Source organism: Bos taurus, chromosome X, assembly GCF_002263795.3.
Source record: "Bos taurus isolate L1 Dominette 01449 registration number 42190680 breed Hereford chromosome X, ARS-UCD2.0, whole genome shotgun sequence".
NCBI classification, from domain to species: domain Eukaryota; kingdom Metazoa; phylum Chordata; class Mammalia; order Artiodactyla; family Bovidae; genus Bos; species Bos taurus.
The window spans coordinates 112,654,840-112,676,158 of record NC_037357.1 but is presented as its reverse complement, the minus strand read 5'-3'; the positions used below and the strand labels follow the sequence as shown (position 1 = coordinate 112,676,158).

The 21,319-nt window shown below is 39.1% G+C and overlaps 1 protein-coding gene across 8 annotated transcripts in view; it reads right to left on the bottom strand.

The window, feature by feature from the left end:
* Positions 1 to 21,319, bottom strand: part of TAB3 (TGF-beta activated kinase 1 (MAP3K7) binding protein 3) — a 93,321-nt gene that overhangs the window by 57,688 nt on the left and 14,314 nt on the right. For 6 of the 8 annotated variants that reach the window (XR_009493459.1, XR_009493458.1, NM_001080371.2 and 3 more), the window contains exons 2-3: positions 1,099 to 1,183; positions 740 to 861 (exon numbers count right to left, since the gene is read on the bottom strand). The exons of 1 other annotated variant lie outside the window; for it this stretch is intronic. The gene's annotated coding sequence lies outside the window, so the exon portion shown is untranslated. The remainder of the gene's footprint in view (positions 1 to 739; positions 862 to 1,098; positions 1,184 to 21,319) is intronic. One more of the 8 variants, XM_059883582.1, reaches the window with a different exon arrangement.

Genomic DNA, 21,319 nt, shown 5'->3' with positions numbered 1-21,319 from the left:
CAGCTAAGAGGGCCTAGAAACAGGAAAATCCTAGTAGCCACACGCACACCTAGCACCTAGATCTTCATTTCCAATGGCATTCTCTAATAAAAGAAACCTGGTCTTTTAGTACCAGAAAGTAAGGACATGTTCTAAAAACAAAAAACACAAAGAAAAACCAAGAAACACATGAAGATGAGGGCATGCCAGAGTGAAACAGGAGCCAACCAAGAGAGTTCCATGGCCAAAACAAAAAAATTTGAGCAACAAAATAAATAAGGTGGCATTGGATTATGACCCACCATAGAAAAGAAATACCCATAAGCCCGAACGGATAAACAAATGACTGAATAAATAAATAAATAAATAAATAAATAAATAAATCTCCCATGTAGAATTCCCAGTAATTTACGTAGAACACCCTCAAGAAGACAGAGCAAACTTCCTACTCCTTAGGAATAAGACAGGACTACACTTAGTGACTTAGTTCCAAACAACACAGCATGGAACAGAGTTTTTACAAAAAAAAAAAAAAAAGTTAACTTTAGAGCAGAGAAACTTGACAAACATATTCTTAAGCCAGGTTACAGAGTAAACATTAACAGTGGTAAATCATGATGACAGCATGTACCCTTTATATAACGTAATGAGAATGGTACCTTACCTCTATGGTCTTCCTCCCCCAAACCCATAATAACCCCAGTCTAACCATGAGAAAAATATCAGATAAATCCTAATTGAGGGACATTCCACAAAATACCTGATCAATTATCTTCAAAACTGACAAGGTCATCAAAACAAGGAAAGTCTGAGAAACTGTCACAGCCAAGAGGAGCCTAAAAAGACATGACGATAACTGAAATAGGGTACCCTGGTGGGATCCTGAAAGAGAAAAAATACATTAGGATAAAAACTAAGGAAATCTGCATAAAACATAAATTTTAGTTAATAACAGTTTTAATATTGGTTAATTAATTGTAACAAGTATACCATGCTACTGTAAAGTTATTAGTAACAAAGGAAATCCAGTGCAGGGTATAAAGGAACTGTCTATTAACTTCTCAATTTTTCTGAAAAATTAAAACTGTTCTAAAAAATAAACTTTGGATTTTAAATTACCTCAAAATGGTTTATGAGCCGTGGCACAGGACTCTTATTCACATCTCCAGCTCTCAAAGCACATTCTTTTCAGTGGACTGGAAATCTGACAACATGAGGAGATAAGTTGTCCTTTTATTAACTTCCTAACTCAATACAGTGACTTAAGCAGACAGGGTGCTAGACCACACTTTTGGGGCAAGTGGTTCTTTCCCAAGTATCATCACAGACTCTTCTTTTCCTTTAGGTCACAAATATCTTCTACAGTAAATTCTACAGTATCCCACAGAATAGAGCAGTTCAGAAAGACAAAAAGTCCACTGCCTGTTTTCTCATAAGGCTTGTGTAACACACCTGGTTGTGATTTACCACCTTGAGCTCCCCATTCCATCAAGAGTAGAAAGGATGAAGCCCAGGCCTATCAAGCATGTACAAAATTTTCAATTGCACAGGCAAAATAGTATATAACTTTTAAAACAATGCTACTGTATAACCCATTTCTGCTCCATGAAGAATAATTTTTATATACAATAGTCATCTTACTGGCTTATTTTGACAGATGAGCATTCTCTCTCTCCATCATTTAGGAACTATATCCATTCTTAGTAAATCTAATAATTCAACATTAACCTTATCATTTTAGGGCAAATACTGGCTTGTATTACATATCAGAGCCATCATGCATATAAGTTTCCAATTAATCTACTGACTCAACCTCCTTATAACCACAGCAGAGCTAAAATAACATTTCCTGTTTATAATGTAGTTTTTTCAGTGTTTTACTATATTTAAAATTTTTTTTTTCCTTCTCAGTTACTTTATCTTAAATAGTACCTGAAAACTTAACTTCAAGTATGAGCAAGAAGTGCTTGTACCTACATGAAGGCTGTTTTCTACCATGTGAAATAGCTTTTTCAGATCTCTGATGTGACAAAAATCCACCCTACATTCATGTTAACCTTATCCCCATCGACTTTAATCAGAACAGTTTTCTCTCCTTCCTAAATGACTATAAAAGCTATTGTGTGTTTGTTACCATATTGAGCACTTGAAATAAGGTTTATCAACTTTTTTTCCTCTGGGCTTTATAACTGTAAACCTTGAGAATGAGAACCAGACATGTTTTTTGACCTACAGTGCCTTGTGCACACTAAATAAATAAATGTATAAAGTTCCAAATAAGTACAAATCTAATTTTCTTTGGTTGAGGTGTTCCAACGTCTTCATTACGTCAACTATTAAAAGACATCATCTAAAAAGACACAGGACAACCTACTGGTAACCTATACAAGAGGCAAATCATCTTGACATTTTATTACTTCAAGAGTTTACTTTGAACAGTGTTTTACAAATGGTTGGCTGTGACAGTAAACCATATAATAAATTTACTAGGTGATTAGTATTTAGGGAAATAAAAACAAATATAATAGAAAATATCAGAGCGCTTCAAACTTGGGGCTTCCCAGGTTTGATCCCTGTGTCAGGAAGATCCCCTGGAGAAGGAAATGGCAACCCAATCCAGTGTTCTCACCTGGAGAATCCCATAGACAGAGGAGTTTGGCAGGCTACAGTCCATGGGGTCGCAAAGAGTCAGACATGGCTTCTCACTTAGTTCAGTAAATACTGACTCAAAAAACTGGTATGTGTGTACTAGATCAAGATTAAAATGTATTTCTTACTATGGGCTGCTTTGATAAATATTGACTTATAGACTCTGAACTATGATGAGATATTCTAGGTTCTATAGGAAAATTATTTACTACCTTTCTTTTTCTCTATTATCTGAATAGATGGCACCTTTCTAATTAACAAAGTGGAGTCATCTGAAACACATTTGGATATGACAGTTGGAACAATTCTATTTTGAATTTTCATGAGACTTTATTTTTCGCAAAAGCAACTTCAATTTGTTTTGTGTAGCTCCCACAAACACTTTAGGAGACTCACATTTTATTAAAGAAATGTGAGTTGTCAATCTCACTAACCCAGAAATTAAAGATCAGAAACTGTGGTAATTTCTGATTGGAAAGATTTGAAAGATTAACCAAAAAAATGCCATTTTAATCATTTATTTTTACAATGTCTAACCTTCAATACTCCTGAATCCACTGTTCATTCATTTAATAAAATCAGAGCACTCAGCTTGGAGATAAAGAAGGCCCATGCCCTCAAAGTGAAAGAAATGCACTGAGAGAGACAACAGAGTGAGGTTAAGTCCTATAATTTGCCAGTAAAAGAATTAAGAACCAAAAAAAAAGGGGGGGGGAGGGGGTGTGGGGCAAAGCTTCATGGAGATGACGACATTTAAACTGGGTTGCAAAGAGCAGGATTTTTAAAAATAAAAACCACAGAATTATAAAGCTGGAAAGAAATCTACACATCATCTAACATAGTGTTTTTCAACTGGGGATGAGTTTTGCCTCACAAGGCGCATTTGGCAATGTCTGGAGACATTTCTGTTTGCCATACTGGGGAAGGTTGCTGTTGGGATGTGGTGGGCACAGGCCAGGGATATTGCTCATCATTCTACAGTAAACAGGACAAGTCCTGTCAACAAAGGATCGTCTAGCCCAGTATGTCAAGAGTTCCGAGGCTGAGAAATCCTGAACCCAACCTCCCAACAATGCTCTGCTAAGTCACTTCAGTCATATCCGACTCTGTGCGACCCCATAGACAGCAGCCCACCAGGCTCCCCGTCCCTGGGATTCTCCAGGCAAGAACACTGGAGTGGGTTGCCATTTCCTTCTCCAATGCATGAAAGTGAAAAGTCAAAGTTGCTCAGTCGTGTCCGACTCCTAGCAACCCCATGGACTGCAGCCTACCAGGCCCCTCGGTCCATGGGATTTTCCAGGCAAGAGTACTGGAGTGGGTTGCCATTGCCTTCTCCGTACAATGCTCTAGAGGGATTTAAAAATTTGCTAGAAAGCTAAGACTACAAAACAGGTCTCATAACCTCTCTAGTGTTTAATTCACAACACACACACACCCACATATGTTATTATACTAGAAAACAGATGTTAAAAAGAATAGGAACATTATTATAAGGAAGAAAAATGAACTATCCATAGACATCAAAGCTGACGCTGTTATACTGTTGTTGTTTAGTCACTCAGTCGTGTCCAACTCTGCAACCCCAAGGACTGCAGCACATCAGGCTTCCCTTCATCATCTTCCTGAGCTTGCTCAAATTCATGTGGGTTGAGTCAGTGATGCCACCCAACCATCTTATCCTCGGTCGTCCCCTTCTCGTGCCTTCAAGCTTTCCCAGCATCAGGGTCTTTTCTAATGAGTCAGCTCTTTGCATCAGTTGGGCAAAGTATTAGAGCTTCAACTTCAGCATCAGTGCTTCCAATGAATATTCAGAGCTGATGTCCTTTAGGACTCACTGGTTTGACCTCCTTGCAGTCCAAGGGACTCTTAAGAGTCTTCTCCAACACCACAGTTCGAAAGTATCAATTCTTCAGTGTTCAGCCTTTTTTATGGTCCAACTCTCACATCCATACATGACTACTGGAAAAACCATAGCTTTGACTATACAGATCTTTGTTGGCAAAGTGATGTCTCTATTTTTTAACACACTATGTTTGTCATAGCTTTTGTTCCAAGGAGCAAACATTTTTTTAATGTCACTACTTCCACTTTTTCCCCTTTTATTTCCCATGAAGTGATAGGACTAGATGCCATTATCTTTGTTTTTTGAGTGTTGAGTTTTAAGCCAGTTTTTTACTCTCCTCTTTCACCTTCATCAAGAGGCCCTTAAGTTCCTCTTTGCTTTCTGCCATATTGTTATATAGTCTTTCTTGATATAGATGTACTAAAGGAATTAGGCTATAATACCATTTTAAAATTATACCCTTATTTTTTCCATTATATAATACTAGACTTTTCATCTATACAACTCATTTATTGAACATGTATCTGAGACTAGAAATATTACAATAAAACCCAGCAAGTTGGAAGATAAGCATAGGTGCACACACCCAGTTATTTCTTGGGGCAAAATGTCTTTTAAATTTCACCAGCTCAAACCACGGGGGTTCTGGGACCTGGGTAGGATTCAGTTCAGTTCAGTTGCTCAGTCCTGTCCAACTCTTTGTGACCCCATAGACTGCAGCACGCCAGGCCTCCCTGTTCATCGCCTACTCCCAGAGTTTACTCAAACTCATGTCCGTTGAGTTGGTGATGCCATCCAACCATTTCATCCTCTGTCATCCCCTTTTCTTGCCTTCAATCTTTCCCAGCATCTGGGTCTTTTCAAACGAGTCAGTTCTTCACATCAGGTGGCCAAAGTATTGGAGTTTCAGCTTCAGCATCAGTCCTTCCAATGCATATTCAGGACTGATTTCCTTCAGGATGGACCAAATGGATCTTCAGTCCAAGGGACTCTCAAGAGTCCTCTCCAACACCACAGTTCAAAAGCATCAATTCTTCGGTGCTCAGCTTTCTTTATAGTCCAACTCTCACATCCATACATGACCACTGGAAAAGCCATAGCCTTGACTAGATGGACCTTTGTAGGCAAAGTAATGTCTCTGCCTTTTAATATGCTGTCTAGGCTGGTTGTAGCTTTTCTTCCAAGGAGCAAGCGTCTTTTAATTTCATGGGTAGGACTAGTCCTCTTTATTCAAAATCAATGGCTAAGTTACTCTTTCATTTCCTGATGAAGTTTCTAATAGCAAATGAAATGGACAAAGAACTTGCTTTGGGTCCTGACTCAGGGCCTAATTTTTAACATATGAACCTATCTGGACATCTACTTTTATTTTTTCATCCTTGTTATTAAATGCACAAAAGGGATGGGGGCAAGGAGATGGAGTAAACAAACATGTTGACAGCAATACAGATTAGTTTTCAAAAAACTTTTCTGCTCTAATATGATTACAAAAATACACAAACACAGATAATACATTCCTTATCTTCAATGTTTGAACTGGTGAAACTTCAACTAAAACACCTTGTCCAGTTTGACATGCAACAACAATTCAGGATAAAAAAAAATAAAGAAAATGCTGAAGACACTATCCTAAACAAATGAAAGACTGAAGAGGTATGATTCAAACTATGAAAGACTTAAGGAAGGCTACATAAGCAAGTGATACAGTATACAAATAAAAGATCAAGAAAAAGGAAAGCAGCCATTTGTACATATTTACTACCTGAAATTTCAATGATGATGCTTATATTTAATCAGTAACAAAATGTTCATCTGACTGCCTGAGCCACTCTGATCCCCTTCCCAGTCAGTCACCTCTAGTGCCTAAGGCACAGCTCACAACTGCTGAAGGAATGGCCAAAGCTTTTCTGAGGTTTCTGCTTCATCCCTGGCAGACCAGCAGGGGTCCTTGCAGCACTGCATGATATACTAGTTATTAAATTTTGATGTGTTTGATTACAAAAATGTGCTAAGACAGTTTAAAGGCCATAGATCTTTAAATGACTCTATATGAGTCTATACAGACTCTACATTGAGTCTAATTTATTCTCTGGGAAAGTAGAAGAATGTTTAAAAATTAGCCTGGTGGGCTGCTGTCTATGGGGTCGCGCAGAGTCAGATACGACTGAAGCGACTTAGCAGCAGTAGCAGCATACCTCAAGTAAGCACCACACCCTCAGTGCAAGACCCAACAGTGAAGAGGGTATGTTTGGGGTTTTTTCCCCCTTTGTCTCCCCATCCCCCACACCCCACTATACCTTAAAAGAATTGCGACTGCTCACTCAGGACTGGGAGGCCCTCCCAATAATCCAATCCACAAAACCATTAATCTTCCACTCAAGAATAACTTTTAACTTCCTCAGGAAGGAAGAAAAGTATTGTAAGCCTTAGTGAAATAATATAAAGTCTTAGCTAAAAAAGAAAGCAGCCTTCTTTCCCCAGAGAACTACCGAGATATTTTAGGTTAATCAACTAGTTTAAGTGAATGAGTAAAAAGTTCTTTGAGATAAAAGTTTCAGCTAATAATGGCAGAAGTGACCAATTTACAACACTATTTTGCAATTTTTAATTTAATAACAAATCCATACAATTGTAGGGCTTCCTTCTGTGGTGGCTCAGCAGTAAAGAATCTACCTGCCAAGCAGGAGACTAGGGTTTGATTCCCTGGATCATGCAGATCCCCTGGCGAAGGAAATGGCAACACATTCCAGTATTCTTGCCGGGAAAATCCCATGGACAGAGGAGCCCAGTGAGCTACTGTCCATGGGGTCGCGAAGAGTAGGCCATGAGTTAGCAACTAAACAGCAACCACCACCACCATGCAATTACAGATAATGAATTGTAAAAGCATTAGGTGAAAACTGGGGCTTCATGAAGGGATCAGGCTGTCAACATCTGAACCTTCTCAACAAACTGACTACAAAAAGAAATTTTTTTTAGATAACTAGGAACACTTGAACATGGATTAGTAGTGTTGATAGTGCAGTAGTAGTGTCAGTTGCTAAGTTGTGTCCGACTCTTTGCAAGCCCACGGACTATAGCCCGCCAGTCTCCTCTGTCCACGAGATTTTCCAGGCAAGAATACTGGAGTGGATTGCCATTCCCTTCTCCAGAGGATCTTCCTGACCCAGGAGTCGAACCGTGGTCTCCTACACTGCAGGAGAACTCTTAACCCTTTGAGCTACAGGGAAGACCTGAACATGGATTAAGAAGTATTATATATGTAATTAAGGAATCGCTATCAAGTGTGTTATATACGATAACACATTGCAGTCATGTACGAAAATGTGTTGTTTTACATACATGTTACCTAAGGATGAAATAATGTCTTGGATATGCCATAAATTCTCAGCAAAAAAGAGTGGTAAGGGGACTATGACACAACTATCGTGAAATGTTGATGAATGCAGCATAGATATTCACTGAACTTTTTTTCCTGTACATTTCAAAATGTTCCAAAAAAAAATTTAAAAAGAAAATGATCAACCGAACGTTACTACAAAGTCCTTTAAGGAAGGAAAAAAACAATGTATTCAAAATAATACTTAAAAGCTGATGATTTTCATTCTTTTGTATAGAGATGACATAAAAAGAAGCTAAAAATATAAAACTACTGAAAAGATTCTTAAGGCAGTCCAGAGATGATAAATCCTTAAAGGGACAAAACCATTATATTTAAAGTCAGTTAATATTAACTAATATTATGATTAATAATTATATTAATCAGAAATTATAAGCATAGTTTATAATTATGTTAAATTCAAACTTTTAAATATTTATTGGATATTATATGCAAGGCCCTGCAACAAATAAATGATAAGGCAAAATGGTGAAGCCCATGCCCTTTTTATTTTTTTAAGCTGTCCATGCCATGTCTTAAAGCTTACTCATGAGCTGGTGAAAAATAACATACACACGCTGTACCCTGATAACAAAAAGAGTTCAGAGAAAGGAGAGATAGATTCAAGTAAATCAAGTATACTGAAGAAAAATAAAGTGGACAACAGAAAAGATACAGGATTAAAAGAGAAGGAAGAGGGAAAAGTGCAAAGGTCTGAAATAGGAGGACATTCAAAAGATACTGGTACCAATCACAGTTCTATCAACATTTTAAAGCATGAAAGTTTTGTGAATGAGATGGGGAAGAAACCCAGTGAATGAACTTCCAAGAAAACCTTGGATAGGTAGAGGGAGGGCTTCCCTGGTGGCACAGACTCTAAAGAATCTGCCTGCAATATGGGAGACATGGGTTTGATCCCTGGGTTGGGAAGATCCCCTGCAGACGGAAATGGCAACTTGCTCCAGTATTTTGCCTGGAGAATCCCATGGACAGAGGAGCCCGGCGGGCTACAGCCCCTGGTGTTGCAAAGAGTTGAAGTGACCTAGCAGAAGCACCAGAACAGCTGATTCGTGTTGATGCTTGGCAGAAACCAACACAGTAAAGTAACTGTCCCTCAATTAAAAATAAATAAATTTAATTAAACATTAAAAAAAAAGAATCCTTGGATAGGGACAAAAAATTATAGTGACAACAGTTCTCAAGAGAAAATGCAGTAGTACTAAATTTGAGGAGGATGCATCCTCATACCTGTAAACAAGTAATAACTGAACACTATATAAATGAAAAAGCTTCAAGTAAACAAGGGCATTTGACATTCACAGTTGGATGGCATCAGTGATTCAATGGACATGAACCTGGGCAAACTCCAGGAGATGTTGAGAGACGGGGAGGCCTGGTGTGCTACAGTCCATGGGGTCGCAAAGATTCAGACACAACTTGGCGACTGATCAAGGACAACAAAAATGTAAGGTAACTGTTCAAGGCTTTCATTATATGGATGCTAAAAGTAAGATGTGAGCACCATTCAGAAGCAGAAGCACCACCAGACATATAGAAACACTGACACTACTGCTAGGAAAAGCTTCTGAGGCATAAAAGCTTTTTGCTTTCTGTAAGATTCAGAGGATCTAAACAAATAAGATTTAGGCTAGGATCACATAAACAGTGATTAGAAAAGAAAGGAAAGCTTACAGAAAATACCCAGTAAGGTTAGAGACTTTGAGGTTAACCATGAGAGTGACAAGAAAGATAACAAGTACATTGGAAACAAGAGAGGCATCTTTTTTAGAATTAGAAAAATTGAGGCATGAGTAAATAGGGAATGGGATTAACTATACATGTGGGGTGATAAAGGATTAGTGACAAAGCAAACTTTACAATAAGGCAGATGGGTTGGCAAATTCTAGTGCATGACCATATTCTAGAAATGGGGTCAGGCGAGAGGCATCGAGGATGGGATATGAAGGAATAATGTCCCAATTATCTCAGTCTTTAGGATACAAGTCATGAGATCATTATATTACACGGTACACAGAAAAAAGAAAGCATAATGTGACAAAACTGGGAAATCAGGGCCATCTATAGGCAAGCGTGAACTAGCCACAAAATGAAACACTGTAATAGTCACAGACGACATAAACCACTCACCAGCTGTGGGGCCACAGACAAGTTTCTTAACCTCTGTTAGCCCCTGTTTCCAAATCCTTTGCTTAATACCATACCTCACAAGATGTTGTAGAAATTAGTTTTACACAGAAGGAAAATGTCTGTAATTTGTAAAGCACCATATTCATTTATGAGGATGCTTGCTGCTGCTGCTGCCAAGTCACTTCAGTCGTGTCTGACTCTGTGCGACCCCATAGACGGCAGCCCACCAGGCTCCCATTCCTGGGATTCTCCAGGCAAGAATATGGAGTGGGTTGCCATTTCCTTCTCCAATGCATGAAAGTGAAAAGTGAAAGTGAAGTCACTCAGTCGTGTCCGACTCTTCGAGACCCCATGGACTGTAGCCTACCAGGCTCCTCCATCCATGGAATTTCCCAGGCAAGAGTACTGGAGTGGGGTGCCATTGCCTTCTCCAAGAGGATGCTTGAGAGCTTTAATAATACAGCAAATAAGAATTTCAACAGAACCGCCTCCTTTTTTCTATTTCACCAAGACAAACACTATTATATTTACAAATGGGCACACTAAAACAGAAGTCATAATGGTAACAGTAGAACCAGAAAACCATTCTTATCAACAAGCAGGGAAAAAAAAACTTAATTGATACAGTATACCCCAATTTCAATATCAATTAAAAGGGACTTCACGTTCTGTAATTCCAGAGACTTACTTTTAGCTGAAACTTTAATTTGTCCATTGTCAAGGACTAGAAACTGCCTAGGTGGAAGGAACTAAAATTCTGCTGAGTATTCAAGTAACAACTTATTTATAATCACACACACAAATGGATTGTAACCTTTTAATTAAAATGAACAAAGTTAACCAAGTGACTACAGCTACACAAAACAAAATTTAATGAACAAGGGTCTGAGTCTGACCTAGAAAATAAGACAAAATCATGTTCTGTCATAAGAGCCAATGGGAAGGCTCCTTTTCTTGGTTATGGCATATTAGCTAATTTGAACCAAACTTCCCCCTAAAGACAAATAATAAAGCTGGACAAAATATAAAAAATGACTTTCTTAAAGGATCAAAGAACGAAAATGAGATAGTGCTTTCCGATCCATTAAAGGATTGGAATTCAGGGAGGTGAAACCAGCAATTCAGAAGAAACTAAAAGTTAAATTGTACCTTACAGCTAGGTAGGCCCAGAGGGACAACAGGAAAATCCTCTTCACTAACCTCAGATTAGAAACCTGAAGGGAGCTTAAAAATATAGGTGAGCCAGAAATTAAACAGTCCATAAATTGAAAGCAATTTGGCCCTGAGTCATTTGGTTAGGCCAAAAATATCTTGAGAGCAGAGATTTGTCTAAGTAATCCTAGATTCCCTCAAGCAGATGCCACTACCCCCAATCCCCCGCCCCAAAAAACCCTTCCTGGATGATATTATTCGTGGCTCATGATTTCTCAAGTAATTTTTCCAATTTCAATGCCCAATAAACAATTAATGACAACCAGGCACTTAGGGAAACAAGACACATAAGATCAAAAGCAACAGAAACATGAAATAACAAAAAGAGGCTCACAGAGACTCCAAATAATAGAATTAACAAAGACTTTATATTATACTTAACATGTTCAAGGAGATTAAAACTTTAAAATCTCAGCAATGAACGTGAAACCATAAAACCTGATATACCAGATTTTCATTAGAAGCAAGTAATTATTTTGTTGAAAAATACAAAAAATGAAATTAACCATTCAATGAACAGGTTTAACAGCCAATGGACACAGCTGAGAGAGTGAGTCAGAGAAGGGCTGGTAGGAAAAAAAGCTCAGAATAAAGACAGAAAGAAACATGGGGAAATGGTGTGATGATCTAACATACAATACAGTTATCTGGAATTCCAGAAGGAAAGGAGAGAGAGTATGGGGTAGAAGCAACATTTGAATGGCTGAAAATTTCCAAAATTGATGAAAGATGTCAAGCCACAAATTTAAGAATATCAATGAATTCTTAGCTGAAAATGAACAAAGAAAAAGCCACCAAGGCATCCTAAGGTGGAAAGATGATTACTTTCAAAGAAGCAACAATGCTTAATTCTCAATGATAAAGATGGATGCTAAAATCATGTGTAATGGAATCTCTAAGTAGCAAAAAGAAAAACAACTGCCAACCTACAATTCATTCCCATGCAGAGAAAATACCAATCAAGACTGAAAAGTAAGGGAAAGGAGACACAATTGCAGAGTAGAAGAAAAAGAGTTAACCTCTTCTTATAAAAAGATCAAAATCACAACTAACTGCTGAATGACCATTGACAAAAACAAACAAACAAACAAACAAACACTGGAATCTTCCAAAATGATATTCTACATCCAAAGACAAAGAAGTCACAAGATGGTAGGAGGAATACAATTGTGATAAAATCAAATCACGTAACGGCCAGGTGGACAACCCACAAATTAGAGAAAAATTATACCACAGAAGCTCTCCAACAGACATGAAAGGTCTGAGCCTCAAGTCAGGCTCCCCAGCCTGAGAGAGTAGGGCAACAGGAGAAGAACACCCAGAGAATCTAGCTCTGAAGGCCTTTGACTGTAGGAATTTCACCAGACTTGGAGAAACAGAAACTACCAGAGGAGGGTTAATACAAGATCTTATGCACACCAGGACCCAGGGCAAAAAATCAGTTGACTCATAAGAGCCTGAGCTAGACTTACCTGCTGGAATTTTAGGGCCTTCTGTGGAGGCAGGGGGTGGCTGTGGCTCACTGCAGAGACAAAGACACTGGTGGCAGTAGTTCTGGAGAGTACTCATTGACATGGGCCCTCTTCTCACCAAGACCTGGCCCCACCCAACAAACTACAGGCTCCAGTGCTGGGATGCCTCAGGCCAAACAACAGGGCGGGAACACAGCCCCACCCATCTGCAGACAGGCTGTTTATAAAGTTTTCTGGAGCCCACAGCTGCCTGATAAGCACAGCACCTGACAGGACCCTGCCCACCAGAGGGACAAGACCCACCTGCACCCACCAATGGGCAGGAACAAGTCCCTTCCACCAGGAAGCCTGCAGAAGCATCTAAGACAGCCTCATTCACCAAAGGAGACAGCAGAAGCAAGAACCACAACTCTGCAGCCTGTAGAATTGAAACTACTACCACAGAAAGTTAAGACAAAATGAGATGGTAGATGAGTATGTCCCAAATGGAGGAATAAGATAAAACCCCAGGCTTCCGGTTCAAGATGGTGGAGTAGAAAGAAGTGCACTCATCTTCTCCCATGAGAGCACCAAAATCACAACTAGCTGCTGAACAACCATTGACAAGATGCTGGAACCCACCAAAAAAAGATACTCCCACATCCGACTAAGAAGAAACCCCAGCAAGACGGTAGGAGAGGCATAATCATGATTAAAAATTAAATCCCATTCCCACCAGGTGGGTAGCCCACAAACTGGAGAAAAATAATGCCAAATAACTTCTCCCACTGTTGTGAAGATTCTGAACCCCATGTCAGGCTTCCCAGCCTGGGAATCTGACAAAGGGACTGGGATTCCCCAGGGAATCTGACCTTGAAGGCCAGCTGGATTTGATTATAATACTTCCACAGGATTGGGGGAAACAGAGACTCCAGTCTTGGAGTGAAAATATAAAACTTTGCATGCATCAAGACTCAGAAGAAAGGAACAGTGACCCCATAGGAGACTGAGCCAAAACTACCTGCTAGTGTTGGAGGGTCTCCTGTGGAGGCGTGGGTCAACAGGGGCTCACCACAGGGATGGGGGAACTGGCAGCTGCAGTCCTGGAAGACTCCCCTTGGAGTTAACACTCTTAGTGGTCGCCATTAACCCAAAAATGGAGCCCACAGACCATAGAGTCCATAGGGCTTGCTTGTCTCAGGCCAAAAAAATTACCAGGAAGGGAGCGCAACCCCACCCACCAGCAGATAATTGGACTAAAGCTTTACTGAGCAAGGCCCTGTCCACCAGAGCAGGATCCAGTTATTCCCACCACCAGGCCCTCCCATTAGGAAGCTTATGCAAGCCTCTGAGCCTCCTCCTCCATCAGAGGGCAGACAGAAGAAGCAAGAACCATAGCCCCAGAGAGACTAAAAGAAAAGCCACATTACAGAAAATTAATCAGCATGAAAAAGCAGAAAGTTATGTCTCAGATGAAGGGACAAGATAAAATCCCTGAAAAATAATTAAATGAAGTGGAGATAGGCAACTTTCCAGAAAAAGAATTCAGAAAAATGATAAGTGAAGATGATTCAGGATCTCAGAAAAAGAATGGAGGCAAAGACTGAGAAGATTCAAGACATGTTTACTAAAGACCTACAAAAACTAAAGAATAGACAGACAGATGAATAATGCAGTAGAAGGAATCCACAGAATAACTGAGGCAGAAGAATGCATAAATGACCTGGAGGACAGAATCGTGAAAATCACTGCCAAAGAACAGAATATAGAAAAAAGAATGAAAAGAAATGAAGACAGGCTGGGAGAACATTAAACACACCAACCTTCGCATTATAAGGGTCCCAGAAAGAGGAGAGAGAGAAAGGACCTGAGAAAATATTTGAAGAGATAATAGCTGAAATTTCCCTAATGTGGGAAAGGAAATAGCCTACCAACTCTAGGAAGCACAGGGAGTCCCAGGCAGGATAAACACAAGGAGGAACACACTGTGACACACAGTAATCAAACTGACAAAAATTAAAGACACTGAGAAAATACTAAAAGCAACAAGGGAAAAATGACAACATACAAGGGAACTCCCATCAGGCTATCAGCTGATTTCTCAACAGAAACTACAAGCCAGAAGGGAATGGCATGATATATTTAAAGTGATGAAAGGGAAGAACCTACAGCCAAGAATACTCTACCCAGCAAGACTCTCCTTCAGATCTGATGGCGAAATCAAAAGCTTTCTAGATAAGCAAAAGTTAAAGAGAATTCAGCACTACCAAACCAGCTTTACAACAAATGCTAAAGTAACTTCTCTAGGCAGGAAACAAGAGAAGGAAAAGACTTACCTATAGAAAATAAACACAAAACAATTAAGAAAAATGGTAATAGGCTCATGAAAGTGAAAGTGAAGTCGCTCAGTTGTGTCCAACTCTTTGCGACCCCATGGACTGTAGCCTACCAGGCTCCTCTGTCCATGGGATTTTCCAGGCCAATAGTACTGGAGTGGATTGCCATTTCCTTCTCCAGGGGATCTTCCCAAACCAGGGATTGAACCCGGGTCTCCTGCATTGTAGACAGACACTTTACCATCTGAGCCACCAGAGAAGTCTCATACATATCGATAATTACCTTAAATGTAAATGGATTAAATGCACCAACCAAAAGACACAGACTGGCTGAGAAGAAGAAAACATGTGTACGTATGAACTTCCACTTAGCACATCACTCTGCTTGACCCCTGAAATTGTATGTAATAATTTTATATTGTTAGGTTAATCATGTTCCTATTATGGCTTGCAGTTGCAGTTGTAATTATCTTTTATTTTTTTGTCTGGCTATTGATTGTGAAAACTAATAAACATCTTTTACTATTGTGATTATGTCACTATTACTCACTTAATACCATTGTATCATGACTGGTCAACAGGAAAATAATAGAATTCTGTATCACAAAACTACCATTCAATAGAAAAATCTGTAATCACTTTTTAAAACAAGATGCACACCAGAATTATCTTGGACTTTTTGAAAAATACAAATGCCCAGGTATTGCTTTTTTTCATCAGAGCTCCAGATATGTTTCTAGAAAGCAGTCATGTTTAAAAACAACTAGACTATGTAAGGATCTTTTACTTTTATCTAGTTTGTTTCACTTTGTCTATTTCATATTCAGTGTTCCCATTTCACTTAGTTTATGTTTTCCAATTTCTCCATCTCTTTTGTTTTGATGTTCTTTCTCAAGCCTTTTAGGGCTTCTCTGATAGCTCAGTTGGTAAAGAATCCACCTGCAATGCAGGAGACCCCAGTTCAATTCCTGGGTCAGAAGATCCCCTGGAGAAGGGATAGGCTGCCCACTCCAGTATTCTTGAGCTTCCCTGGTGGCTCAGCTGGTAAAGAATCCACCTGCAATGTGGGAGACCTGGGTTCAATCCTGGGTTGGAAAGATCACCTGGAGAAGGGAATGGCTACCCACTCTGGTATTCTGGCCTAGAGAATTCCATGGAGAGAGAAGCCTGGTAGGCTACAGCGCTGGCGTCACAAAGAATCGGACATGACTGAGAGACTTTCACTTTTTCTTTCTCAAGTCTTTATCAAGCATAGTAGAAAAGCTTTTGTATAAATATATGAATAATACGTATTATATATATATTTTAGAAAAATTATTAATTTTTGCCTAGCTAAACAATTTATGACATTTTGATTCTACCTGTTTCAATTATTACCAGAATGCTAGATTTCTAATTTAAAAATTAGATATACACCAAACAACAAAGATTTACTGTATAGCACTGGGAACTATAGTCAATATCTTGTAATAACCTACAATGGAAAATAATTTCAAAAATAATATATGTGTATATGTATAACTAAATCACACAGAAAAAGAATTCTACTTTTTGAAATTTAGGTGTTTATTTTTTTGCCACTTTTTCAAAATGTCCCGTGGAAATCTAGTAACAAGGTATGAGATACAATATTTTAAATATATTTGTGTAGGACAGAAGATTAATATAAATTGATGTAAATACAAATCTATTGTATTTAAATTATTAATGACATCATTCAAGATGCTCCAATTCTTATTTTTTCTGTACTTGATAAGATATTCTCAGAGGAATGTTAATATGTCTCAGTATGATTATATATATATATATTTTCTTTTCCCTTACATTTCTTCTGATTTTTGCTTTATGTACCTTTCTTAGTTATAAGGTGTCTAATGGTTTATGAGGTCTATCTTTGTGAACTGTACCTTTTATCATTAAAAATGTTCATCTTTGTTTCATTTAAAAATAAATAAAAAGAAAAACAATAAAACCCTAGAAGAACAACTAAGTGGAGACAGGCAAACTACCCAAAAAAGAATCTGGAGTCATGATAGTAAAGATGATCCAAGGTCTTGGAATAAGAATGGATGCACAGATTGAGAAGATATAAGAAATGCTTGACAAAGACCTAGAAGAACTAAAGAACATACACACGAAATGAATAATACAAATACCTGAAATAAAAAATATATTAGAAGCAACCAACAGCAAAATAAGTGAAGGATATGTGATCTAGAAGACAGAATGGTGGAAATCACTGCTACATGATAAAGAAAAAAGAATGGAAAAAAATGAAGACCATCTAAGAGACCTTTGTGTTATTGTTCAGTTACTAAGTCATGTCTGACTCTTTGTGACCCCATGGACTGCAGCACACCAGGCTTCCCTGTTCTTCACCATCTCCCAGAGCTTGCTCAAACTCATGACCATCAAGTCGGTGATGCCATCCAACCATCTCATCCTCTGTCACCCGCTCTCCTCCTGCCCTCAATCTTTCCCAGCATCGGGATTTTTTCCAATGAGTTGGCTCTTTGCATCAGGAGGCCAAAGTATTGGTGCTTCAGCTTTCGTCCTTTCAATGAATATTTAGGGTTGATTTCCTTTAGGACTGACAGGTTTGATCAAACCAGCCAACCAGCCAAGAGACCTCTTGGAGAACATTAAATGTACCAACAACTGCATTAAAGGAGTCACAGAAGGAAAAGAGAGAGGGAAAGGACCTGAGCAAGTATTTGAAGAGATAACAGCTGAAAACTTCCCTATCACGGGAAGGAAACAATTCCCCAAGTCCAGGAAGTACAGAGAGCTACAGGCAGGATAAGCCTAAGGTGAAGCATGCAGAGGCACGCAGTAATCAGACTGACAAAAAATAAAGACAAAAGAAAAAAATGAAAAGCAACAAAGGGAAAAGCAACAAATAGCTATGAGAGAATTACTACAAGATTATCAGTTGATTCATTAGCAGAAACTCTGCAGACCAGAGAAGGCAACGGCACCAGACTCCAGTACTCTTGCCTGGAAAATCCCATGGATGGAGGAGCCTGGTGGGCTGCAGTCCATGGGGTCACGAAGAGTCGGACACGACTGAGCGACTTCACTTTCACTTTTCACTTTCATGCACTGGAGAAGGAAATGGCAACCCACTCCAGTGTTCTTGCCTGGAGAGTCCCAGGGACAGGGGAGCCTGGTGGGCTGCCATCTATGGGGTCGCACAGAGTCAGACACGACTGAAGTGACTTAGCAGCAGCAGCAGCAGACCAGAATGGAGTGGCAGGTTACCTTTAAAGGCTGAAAGGGAAGAACCTGAAAGCAATACTGTAGCCAGCAAGGCTCTCACTGAGATTTGACGGAGAAATCAAAAGCTTTACAGACAAGCAAAAACTAAAAGAATTCAGCACCACTAGAACAGTTTTGCAAAATACTAAAGGAACTTCTCTAGGTGGGGAAAAAAGGGGTGGGGGGACAACTGCAAATAAGAATACTACAAACAAGAAAGCTCACTGGTAAAGGAAAGCATACAGTAAAGATAGGACAGCATCCACGCATAAATATGGTATCAAAACGGCAATCATGAGGAGTACAAACTCAGATAATAGGAAACTTAAAATGATCTTGTTTATATATACAGATCGCTATATCAGAATCCATGGGAACCGCAAAGCAAAAATCTACAACAGATACACACATACACACACACACAAACACACATGGGAACCGCAAAGCAAAAATCTACAGCAGATACACACATACACACACACACACACACACGTGGTCCAGTTATTTTGACTCTGCGCTCCCCACTGCAGGGAGCATGGGTTTGATCCCTGGTCAGGAAACTAACATCCTGCAATGAGGGAGAAGAAGAGGGAGAGAAAGTAATACAACACAACATAAAATGTGGTCATGAAATCACAAAAGAAAAAAAGAGGATGGGGAGAAAAAAGACCTACAAAGATGAATCCAAAGCAATTAACAAAACAGACATCAATAATTAACCTTAAATGTAAATGGTTACTCATTCTGTGAGGCCACCATCACCCTGACACCAAAACTAGACAAAGATACTACAACAAAAAAGAGAAAATTACATGTCAATATCACTGATGAACAGAAGCATAAAAATTCCCAACAAAATACCTTCAAATCAAATCCAACAGCACATTAAAAGGATCATACACCATGATCAAGAAGAATTTATCCAAGGGATGCAAGCATTTTTCAATATTCACAAATCAGTGTGATATAATGCATCAACAAATTGAAGAATAAAAATTGAATGATCATCTCAATAGATGCTGGAAAAGCATTTGACAAAATCTAACACCCATTTATGATTAAAAGAAAAATTCTGGAAAGGTGGCATAGAGGGAACATACTTCAACATCATAAAGGCCATATATGACAAACCTATCGCAAATATCATACTCATTTCCTCTAAGATCATGAACAAAACAAGGATGTCCACTCTTGCCACTTTTAGTCAACACACTTTTAGAAGTCCTAGCCATGGCAATCACAGAAAAAAATAAAAGGAATCCAAATTGGAAAAAAAAAGTAAAACTGGCACTCTTTACAGATAACATGATACTGTACATGTACATGCATGCATGTTCAGTCATGTCTGACTTTCTGCGATCCCATGGACTATAGTCCACCAGGCTCCTCTGTCCATGGAGTTTTCCAAGCATGAATACTGGAGTGGGTTGCCTTTTCCTACTCCAAGGGATCTTCCCGACCCAGGGATTGAACTCACATCTCTTGAGTCTTCTGCATTGGCAGGAGGATTCTTTACCACTGAGCCACTGGGAAAGCCCCGAAAATCGTACAGATGCTACCGGAAAACTACTAGAGCTCATCAATGAATTCAATAAAGTTGCAAGATACAGAATTTATATACAGAGATCTCTTGCATATCTACAGACTAGCAACAAAAGGGAGAGGGCAATGGCACCCCACTCCAGAAATCCCATGGATGGCGGAGCCTGGTAGGCTGCAGTCCATGGGGTCGCTAGGAGTCGGACACGACAGGGCGACTTCACTTTCACTTTTCATTTTCATGCACTGGAGAAGGAAATGGAAACCCACTCCAGTGTTCTTGCCTGAAGAATCCCAGGGACAGGGAAGCCTGGTGGGCTGCCATACATGGGGTCGCACAGAGTCAGACACGACTGAAGCGACTTAGCAGCAGCAGCAGCAGCAACAAAAGACCAGAAAGACAAATTAAGGAAACAATCCTATTTACCATCACATCAAAAAGAAGAAAACACCTATGGATATACCTACCTAAGGAGGCAAAACACTGATACTCTGAAAATTGTAAGATAAAGATGAGTGAAATCTAACATGACATAGAAAGATGGATAGATAGATCGTGTTCTTGGATAGGAAGAATTAATAGTCAAATGAGTATACCACCCAAAGCAATATACAGATTCAATGCAATCTCTATCAAATTACCAATAGTATTTTTCACAGAACTAGAACAAAAATCCTAAAATTTGTACAAAGATACAAAAGAACCAAAGCAATCTTGAAAAAGAAAACAGATCTGGAAGAATCAGGCTCCCTGACTTCAGGCTATACTATAAAGCTACAGTCATCAAATCAGTACTATGGTACTGGCACAAAAAGAGAATACAGATCAATGGAACAAGACAGAAAACCCAGAAATAAACCCACCCACCTATGGTCAATTAACCTACAACTAAAGAGGCAAGAATATACAATGGAGGTCTCTTCAATAAGTGGTGTTGAGACAACATGACCACTACATGTAAAAGAATTAACTTAGAAGATTCTTGCGACTTCCCTGGTGGTCCAATGGTTACAAATCTGCCTGCCAACCCAGGCAACATGGGTTTGATCCCTGGTCCAAGAAGATCCCACATGCCTCAGGGCAACTAGGCCCATGCATCACAACAATTAAGCCTGCACTCTAGATCCCATGAGCTGCCCATTATGAAACCTGCACACCTACAGTCTGTGCTCCACAACAATAGAAGCTACTGCAATGAGAAGCCCACACAGCAATGAAGAGTAGCCCTTGCTCACACCAACTAGAGAAACTCCATATGTGACAAAGATCCAACACAGCCATAAACTGTCAAACAATATGAATAAAAATAATAAACTGGAACATTCTTTAATACCATTTACAATAATAAACTCAAAATGAATCAAAGACCTAAATATAAGACCTGATACTATAAAACTCTTAGAGGAAAACATATGAAGAACACTCTTTGACATAAATCACAGCAGTATCTTTCTTGATCTACTAGAGTAATGGAAATAAACACAAAAATAAACACATGGGACTTAATTATACTCAAAAGCCTTT